Here is a 9,900-nt window from a genome sequence, read left to right on the forward strand (position 1 = left end):
TATCTTCTTTCTCCAGTACATTATACCAAAGATGTAGCTAAACTCATGCTTAAATAAACAATTTAATCAGCAGCCAAAAGTTTCTTTTTATCACCCAATCTCCCAGCTAGACAGACTAATTATTTTCCATCTTCTAACTACTGAAGTGTTAAGTATCAGCTCATGCCAACAGAATACTAGGAATTGCTGAATCTTTTACTAGACTTTTACTAACATAATTCCCATAATGTCCAGTTTTTCAAAGAACCTGCAACTAAACGTGGCTCTCAGAATGACTGTGTTATAAATAAGTACTTCGTAGTGTGGGAAGAAGGGAAGGGTTTTTTATCTAACACAATTGTGGCCAGCATTCTGAGCATTAGCAAAGGAAACAATATATAGGTCAGATTACAAGCAATATCATCATAAATTCAAATAGGGAAAATATTTCTAGACCCATCTGATGACCGGTGCATCAGGACTCTCTCAGCCTTATTCCCTCACCTGTAAAAGGGCACTAATAATGTTGACCGCATGTAAGATGCTCTGCAAAATAAATCAGATCGTGTAGAAATGCATTTAACACAGTTTCCAATATGTAGTGGACACCTTTTAAATAGGAGGTATCTTGATATTATTGATGACTGATATAGCTCAATTCTTACAAAAGAAAGGTCACTCCAATTTGGTATGAGTATTGCAGTCCTTTAAAAAGATGTTTCTCTTGCTCTTTATCAATCTTCCCATCGTTATGTGCCTTCTACAAAGGAGTTCCCCTGTAATAGGCTTGTGAGTAGTATAGATATTATCTACATTTGAGAAAAGGCACTGTGGTGGACCCCACCCCTTGGTTGCCATCCTTTTAAGGCAGTGTGGAATTACCAAAGTCCATAGCAGTCAGGATAAGTTGAGACTGTAAAGTCTTCTGGGTAATCAGACATGCCATCCACTGATTCACAGGTTTCTTTTGGCAGGTGTACAATGGAAACACCCTTCCTGCCATTGCAGCCCTTCCCAAATCCACTCCCTTTCCCTGTCTGTGTTCCATCCTCCTCACATGCCCATTTCCCTCACACACAGTTCATCCATGTGGCTGGCAGGGAAGGAAATGACTTACCTCACAACCAAGGCCTTTTCTGTTCCCTTCATCACTGGCTTTCCACCCCAGAGCCCCTTGATAGACTCTCAGGATGCCTCTAAGCTGTTCTCTGTGACCTCAACCTTGGCCACCTTCATTCCACCTTCCACAAGTGGTCATGGGCCCTGTTACAAACACCGAGACCTGCTCCTGGCACCACCCTGCTTAAGAACCATGGGATGTAGAATAAGGTTGACACTTTTGAGAAAGATCTGGAAGGCCTGTTCCAACCCAACTCCACCCTACTCTTGGTAGGCTCACCTTCAGGCCTTTGTTCTTACTGTTCTCTCTTCCCTGTCATCTGCTTGTCCAACTTCTGCTCAAATTTTAACCTTCATATCAAGTACCACCCTATTTTTGACATCCCACTTTGTCAGTACCAATTAGCCCTCTTCTATATTCCTATAGTAACTTGCATGTTACTCTATTCTAGTACTGTCAAATATCATCCTATATAATAAAAGGGTAATATGCAAATTGACCCTAACAGCAGAACTAGGAATGGCCAGTTGCTATGATGCACACTGACCACCAGGGGGCAGATGCTCAATGCAGGAGCTGCCCCTTGGTGGTCAGTGCGCTCCCAGAGGGGGAGCTCCACTTAGCCACAAGCCAGGCTGATGGTTGCAAGCCAGCAGGTGGACATCCCCTGAGGGGTCCCAGACTGTGAGAGGGTACAGGTTGGGCTGAGGGACCCCCCGAGTACATGAATTTTCATACACCGGGCCTCTAGTTATAAATATTTGTTGATGGTTTATGTTACTCCTTGGCTGTAACCTCAATAAGAATATGAACTTGAACTTATCCATCTTGGTATTTCCAACATCCAACATACTATCTGACTTGTGATGGTCGGTGAGCTTTGCTAATGGAATAGAATGAATTGAAAGATTAAATTTGCATGGGTTTGTCAGGGGAGGAGTGGCTGATGCAGGCAACACACAAGAAACCCAGAGGCATTATCAATGAAGTGTACTGATATTTCTTTGTTAATGGTTTTTAATTTTTCTTAGGATCACCTTTGGAGAATTAGCCAAACTTTCCTGTTACTCAATCCTTTTCCCACCAAATCAATAACCATCTATATTCTCTGAGCTGTCAGTCATTCTGTATTTATGATTTTGAACCATAGATATAAACCATCCCTTGCTCATTTTTTAGTCAACATCCATGAAACCCACGGGGCTGTCTTTTTAAAAACAAATAAATCTATTGGGGCTCTATCTTTTTTGCATTTACCTTGCCAGTCCTCATCTCCCTCCACCATATGTAGCAGGGTTACCAATAGATTTTATATGTGAGTTCAAGAGATTCCCCATTTTGGTACAAGAATTTTCTAGGGGCTCGTAATTACAGCCTCCTACATAATACTTTTGCTGTTTCCTGCCATGAGGCCCAAGGATAAGTTCCACACTCATTGCCAGGGAACATAGGACTTCTGCATCCTGACCTCCTCCCTACCTCTCCAGCTTCTGTTCTCATCACTGCCACCCAACTCTAAGTGGGAACACCCTGAGCTTTACTACTGTTCTCTGAGGAAGCCAGACTCTGTTGTGCTGCTTTGCTCTCCAACATGCTGTTCCTGGAATTCTTCCCCTTCCTCCTCTATATAGTGAACTTCTCATCCTTCAAGGTCCATTTCAGCTGTTGCCTATGTGGAGGCATCTTACGTGCAGATATATCTTTTTCCCCTTGGAAAAACAATGTATACTTCCAAAATTGGATTCTCCCTACCTCAGTTTTTTATTCTTTTTCTATGTTTTAAATTAAACTAAGTTTTGGATATCACATGCAGATTATTTGATTATTAATAATCATTGGCTAATAGTATACTCTTATCATTAGTCCATGTACACTTCATAAGCACTAGCAAAGCCACTACCCAAAATAAAAGTCAAGACCTTGATAATAACCTACATGTCATCTTCCCATTAACTTATCCCTATGCCTTCCTATTGGTTATGCCAGGGTTTCTCTTGGGTACCTAGGTATGTAAATGCTTGACTTTAGAAGGTAACATCAAACTTCTTTCTTAAATGGCTGTTCTTAAGGACTCTTGAACCCCATCTCCAATTTCAAGAAAAAAAGGGGTGTCAATGTATGAGAAGAAAACATTGTATGTGAGGAGATTGGTGAAGAGCCATAACTCTGTAGTGAATGCCTTCTTCTCCCCCTTTTACAACCCAAGCCCAGTGAGGGGCCTTACAGGTGTTTTTCAATATGTTCCCTGTAGTTGGGAGTCCCAGGGAATCTCACCCTTAGGTAGGAAACCTAAAGTGGGCTGTGGGTTGGAGTTTGCCTTTAGCCCATGCCATCTAGGTATGAGAGAAGGGCCATTAAGTGCTTTTGTGGCCAAGTCAGTAGAGACTGCTGCCTTGGGTTGACCATTGACTCCAGAGTATATTAGGACAAGAGACACAAGAGTGTACCCCATGTATCTGAAGTGACCATGGAAGAGGGAAAGCTGACATAGAGCCAACTTGGGCCTTGACCAGAAGTGCAAGACAATCTCAGCAGAAAGAGGCTGAAGGTGTCCTGCCAGATTTCAAACTTAGGAAATGCCATCACCCTTGATGGTTACATAGCCAGAGGTCAAGAGACTATAGTGGGATAGAGGTCTCTAGCCATTGGAACCTCTGAAGGGCCCAGGAGAACAACACAAGAGGGAGAGAGTTGGCTTTATTCATCTTCCATGACCACCAGGGATGCCAGCTGGAACCTAAGCTTTAACCATCTAAAAATGAGACACAGGCAGAGCAAAGCCACTCTGTCAAGTTGAAGGTGTATGCTTCCTGGCCTCTCTTCCCTCTTTCAGCATCAACAATGGCTGCAACAAAACAGCAGCTAACAAATGGAGGAGGTGGTATCTTTCAGTTTAAGAGGCCTGAGATAGGAAAAATAATTAATACTAAGTCAAGCTTGGAGTTCAGACATTTCACATCTTGGATGGGCTATTCTAATTGCTCAGTTGTGACTTGAAGTGTCCTGCTGTAACAAACACTTACCTAACAATGAGTAGAAATGAGACATGCTCAGTTTGCATTCAGGTTTTGGGGAAGATTCCCTTCCCTGAATAGAGTTAAACAAACAAGTGCTGCTTTGTTTACATCAGAGGCTATGCTCAGCTGCATACTGGTTACACAAGCATGTCATGACCTGTGCACATTCCCTCACACATACATTCAATTGCATCCAACCAGCTACACTGGACTTCCAACCAGCCAAGAGGTTAAAAGGGTTCCTTCCCTCCCAGCCTCTTCTGGGCTTTCCTGCCCCTTTCCACTTCTCTTTCTCTCTCCTTCCCTTTACACTTCCCTCTATAGATCCCACTGCATTTTGAAACTCTTGGTCTCTGGGTCTTTCTCCTCAAATTCCAGGTTCTTGGTCCTTACTTTATAAGGACAGCAGGTGGTAGGGAAATGGGAGGGTTACCTGACAGGTGATAGATAAGATTAGAAATACACAACAGGATGTGAGTATCCTGATGACAAATAGACTATCACAGAACAGGGTTTGGAAGCAGACTGTCTTTCTGTTGGATGCTGAACTCTTGGAGAGAAAAAGTCATGTTTTATTTGCTTCAGGTTCTCTAGCAGTTAGCACTGTGCCTGGAACAGAGTAGCCTCTAACTAAAGTTTATTGCAAGGATGGGCAAGTGAATGAATAAATTAATGGCCAAATGGATTGAGTGAAAGGCCACAGGGATCAGCATTCGGTCTCATCCATTTCAAATTTTATCCCCAAGGATGAAGATATAAAGGCTGTACCTAGAAAATATATGGGGGCCAAAGCTGGATGGAAGCCCTGACATACAGAAGATAGAATCAGGACTCATGATCTCAACTGGATGGAGGGAATGTTTGAAAGAAACAAGATGAAATGCAATTAAGATAACATAAACACCTGTCCTGGATTCAAATGGTCAATGGCTCCAGTGAGGGGAAACTCAGCTCCCTTTGAAAAGCCCCTGGGGGTTTTCTTAACTCAATATGAGTCAACAGCACAACATGACTGCCAACATAGACATTAGGAACCAGGCTTGGTCAGACTATATCTGAGAAGGCTAGAGAAAGGAGAACACTGCCAAACTAGAGCATGTCAGAGCCCAATTACCAGGAAGGTGGGAGAACTGGAAACTTTGATATACCATAAATAATTGAAGAAACAGGATATTTGTGCCTGAAGTTAAGGAGTACCTTGAAATTGGTTGAAGAGCCATATTTTTTTTGAATATGATTTTTTATTGATTTTTAGAGAGAGAGGAAGGGAGAGGGAGAGAGACATAGGAACACCTATGAGAGAGGAACATTGATTGACTGCTTCCTGTATGCCCCCTACTGGAGATCGAGCCCACAACCTGGGCATGTATGTTCACCAGGAATTGAACCCGCGACCTCTTGGTACATGGGTTAACACTCAATCCACCGAGCCACACCAGCTGGGTTGTTCTCATAATTTTTTTTAACTTTTTAAAGTATTACAGTAGTACATATGTCTCCTTTTTTCCCCCCATTGACCTTCCCCTGGCCTCCCATACCCCCTGGCACATATACTCACTCCAACCCCCACCCCCAGTGTCTTGTGTCCATTGGTTATGCTTATATGCATGCATACAAGTCCTTCGGTTGATCTCTTACCGCCCCCCAACACTCCTGAGGCTTCCCACTATAATTTGACAGTCTGTTCAATGCTTCTCTGCCTCTGTATCTATCTTTTTGTTCATCAGGTTATAATGTTCTTTATTATCCATAAATGAGTGAGTTCATGTGGTGTTTTTCTTTCACTGCCTGGCTTATTTCACTCAGCATAATGCTCTCTAGTTCCATCCATGCTGCTGCAAATGGTAAGAATTCCTTCTTTTTTACAGCAGCATAGTATTCCATTGTGTAGATGTACCAGTTTTCTAATCCATTCATCTGCTGATGGGCACTTAGGCTATTTCCAGATCTTAGCTATGGTGAATTGTGCTGCTATGAACATAGGGGTGCATATATCCTTTCTGATTGGTTTTTCTGTTTTCTTGGGATATATTCCTAGAAGTGGGATTACTGGGTCAAATGGAAGTTCCATTTTTAAATTTTTGAGGAAACGCCATACTGTTTTCTACAATGGCTCCACCAGTCTGTATTCCCACCAGCAGTGAAGAAGGGTTCCTTTTTCTCTGCATCCTCTCCAGCACTTGTTGTTTGTTGATTTGTTGATGATAGCCATTCTGACAGGTGTGAGATGGTACCTCATTGTTGTTTTGATTTGCATCTCTCAGATGATTAGTGACTTTGAGCAGGTTTTCATGTGTCTCTTGGTTTTCTGAGTGTCCTCTTTTGAAAAGATTCTATTTAGGTCCTTTGCCCAGTTTTTTTTATTGGATTGTTTATTTTCCTTTTGTTGAGTTGTATGAGTTCCCTGTAAATGTTGGAGATTAGGCCCTTATCAGAAATAACATTGGCAAATATGTTCTCCCATGCAGTGGGCTTTCTTGTTGTTTTGTTGATGGTTTCTTTTGCTCTTCAGAAGCTTTTTATTTTGATGTAGTCCCATTTGTTTATTTTCTTTTTAGTTTCCATCTCTTTTTTCAGCATCCTGTAATTTTCTGAGTACAGGTCCTTTACTTCCTTGGTTAAATTTATTCATAGGAATCTTATTTTTTTTTGTTGTTGCAATGGTAAATGGGATTTTTTTTTTTTTTTAGTTTCTTTGTCTGTGAGTTCATTATTGGTGTATAAAAAGGCCATAGATTTCTGGGTGTTAATTCTGTATCCTCCTACATTGCCAAATTCATTTATTAGGTCTAGTAGTTTTTTGATGGAGTCTTTGGAGTTTTCTATGTATAGTATCATGTTGTCTGCAAATAAGGACAGTTTTACTTCTTTTTCAATTTGGATACTTTTATTTTTTCTTCTTGTCTGATTGCTATGGCTAGTGCTTCTAGTATTATGTTGAACAGGAGTGGTGAAAGTGGGCATCCTTGTCTTGTTCCTGTTCTTAGGGGAAATGGATTTAGTTTTTGCCCATTGATTATGATGTTGGCTGTAGGTTTGTCATATAGGGCTTTTATTATGTTGAGGTATGTTTCCTCTAGTCCCACTTTGCTGAGAGTTTTTATCAAGAAAGGGTGTTGGTTTTGTCAAATGGTTTTTCTGCATCGATTGATATGATTATGTGATTTTTTTCTCTCTCAATTTGTTTATGTGATGTATCACGTTTATCGATTTGTGGATATTGAACCATCCTTGCATCCCTGGAATAAATCTCACTTGGTCATGGTGTATGATCTTTCTAATGTAATGCTGGATCCGATTTGCTAAGATTTTGTTGAGGATTTTAGCATCTATGTTCATCAAGGATATTGGCCTGTAGTTCTCTTTTTTTGTGGTGTCTTTATCTTGTTTGGGGATTAGGGTAATGCTGGCTTCATAGAAAGAGCTTGGAAGTGTGCCTTCCTCTTGAATTTTTTGGAATAGTCTTAGGAGTATATGTTTTAGTTCTTCTTTGAATGCTTGGTAGAACTCCCCTGTAAAGCTGTCCGGACCAGGGCTTTTGTTTGCTGGAAGATTTTTTATCACTGTTTCAATTTCTTTGGTAGTTATTGACCTATTCAGATTTTTTGACTTTTCTTGGTTGAGCTTTGGGAGCTTGTATTTTTCTAAGAATATGTCCATTTCATCTAGGTTGTCCATTTTGTTGGAATAGCGTTATTCATAGTATTTTTTCAGAATTGTTTGTATTTCTGTGGGATTGGTTGTTATTTCACCTCTTTCATTTCTGATTTTGTTTATTTGGGTACTCTCTCTTTGCTTCTTGGTGAGCCTGGCTAGACGTTCATAAGTCTTGTTTATTGTTTTAAGAACCATCTCTTGGTTTTGTTGATCTTTTGTACTGCTTTTATTTTGGTCTCTATATTGTTTATCTCCACTCTGATCTTTATTATTTCCTTTCTTCTGCTTACACTCAGCTTTTCTTGTTGCTCTCTTTCTAACTCTTTGAGTTGTAGGGTTAGATAATTTATTACCATTGTTTCTTATTTTTTGAGGCAGGCCTGTAGAGCTATGAACTTCCCTCTCGAGACTGCTTTCACTGTGTCCCATAGATTTTGGATTGTTGTGTTTTCATTGTTGTTTGTTGCCATGATGCTTTTTTATTTCTTCTTTGATCTCTCTGGTAACCCAGTCATTGTTTAATAGCATGCTATTTAGCCTCCAGGTGTTTGATTTTTTTTTAATTGTAGTTGATTTCTATTTTTATGCCATTGTGGTCTGAGACGGTGCTTGATATGATTTCTATCTTCTTGAATTTGAAGAGACATTGCCTGTGACCCAGTATATGATCTATCTTTGAAAATGACCCATGTGCACTTGAGAAGCATGTATATTCTGTGGCTTTGGGGTGAATATTCTGAAGATGTCAATTACTTCCATCTGACCTAGTGCATCATTTAGGATTGCTGTTTCTTTGCTGATTTTTTGTTTAGAGGATTTTTCCAGTGGTGTTAGTGGGGTATTAAAGTCCCCTACTACGACTGTATTGCTATCAATCTCTCCATTGATATCCTCCAAAGGTTTTTTTTTTATGTATTTGGGTGTTCCTGTATTGGGTGCATATTATGTTTACCAGAGTTATATTTTCTTGTTGGATTGCTCCCTTTAGTATTATGAAGTAGCCTTCCTTATCTCTTGTTATATCCTTCACTTTGAGATCTAATTCGTCTGATATAAGTATTGCTACCCCATGTTTTTTTTTTTCATTTCCATTCACCTGAAAAATATTTTCCCATCCCTTCACCGTCAGTCTTTGTGAGTCCTTTTTTCTGAGGTGGGTTTCCTGTAGACAAAAGATATATGGGTCATGTTTTCTTATCCACTCTGCTACCCTATGTATTTTGATTGGGGCATTTAATCCATTAACATTTAATGTTACTATTGATAGGTAGTTGTTTGTCACCATTTTTATTCTTTAAGCCTGTGTTCCTTCTTCGTTTCCTGTTTCTTCTTTTCACAGAAGACCCTTTAGCATTTCTTGCATTGCTGGTTTGGTGGTAATAAACTCCCTGCGTCCTTTTTTGTCTGTGAAGCTCCTGATTTCACCCTCAATTTTGATTGATAGCCTTGCTGGGTATAGTATTCTTGGATTCAGACCCTTCCTTTGCATGACTTTGTATATTTCATTCCATTCCCTTCTTGCCTGATGTGTTTCTGTTGAGAATTCAGTCACTAGACTGATGGGGGATCCTTTGTAGGTAACTTTCTGTCTCTTTCTGGCCGCTTTTAAGATTTTTACTTTGTTGTTGATGTTTGCCAATTTAATTATAATGTGCCTTGGCATTGGTATTTTGGGGTTCATTTTGTTTGGGACTCTATGAGCTTCTTGGATTTGTGTGAGTTTTTTCTTCCCAATATCAGGGAAGTTTTCTGTCATTATTTCTTCAAACACGTTTTCTATTCCTTGCTCAATTTCCTCTCCTTCTGGTATCCCTATTATGCGGATGTTGTTTCGTTTAGTGTTGTCCCAAAGTTTCCTTAGGCTCTCCTGTTTTTTAAGTTTTATTTTTATTTTTTCCTAGATGCTGCTCTGCTTTGGTATTTTTTCCTACCTTGTCTTCTAGCTCACTGATGTGGTCCTCTGCTTTTTCTAGGCTACTGTTGATGCTTTCTATTAAGTTCTCTATAGCAGCGATGTCATTTTTCATTTCTTCTTGGTTCTTCTTCATTTCCTCTTGGTTCTTACACATATTGTTGAATTTGTCTTCCATTCTTTTCAGCCACCTTATGACCATTTGAATTCTTTCT

Source organism: Myotis nattereri (genome assembly GCF_964212035.1).
Source record: "Myotis nattereri genome assembly, chromosome: X".
NCBI classification, from domain to species: domain Eukaryota; kingdom Metazoa; phylum Chordata; class Mammalia; order Chiroptera; family Vespertilionidae; genus Myotis; species Myotis nattereri.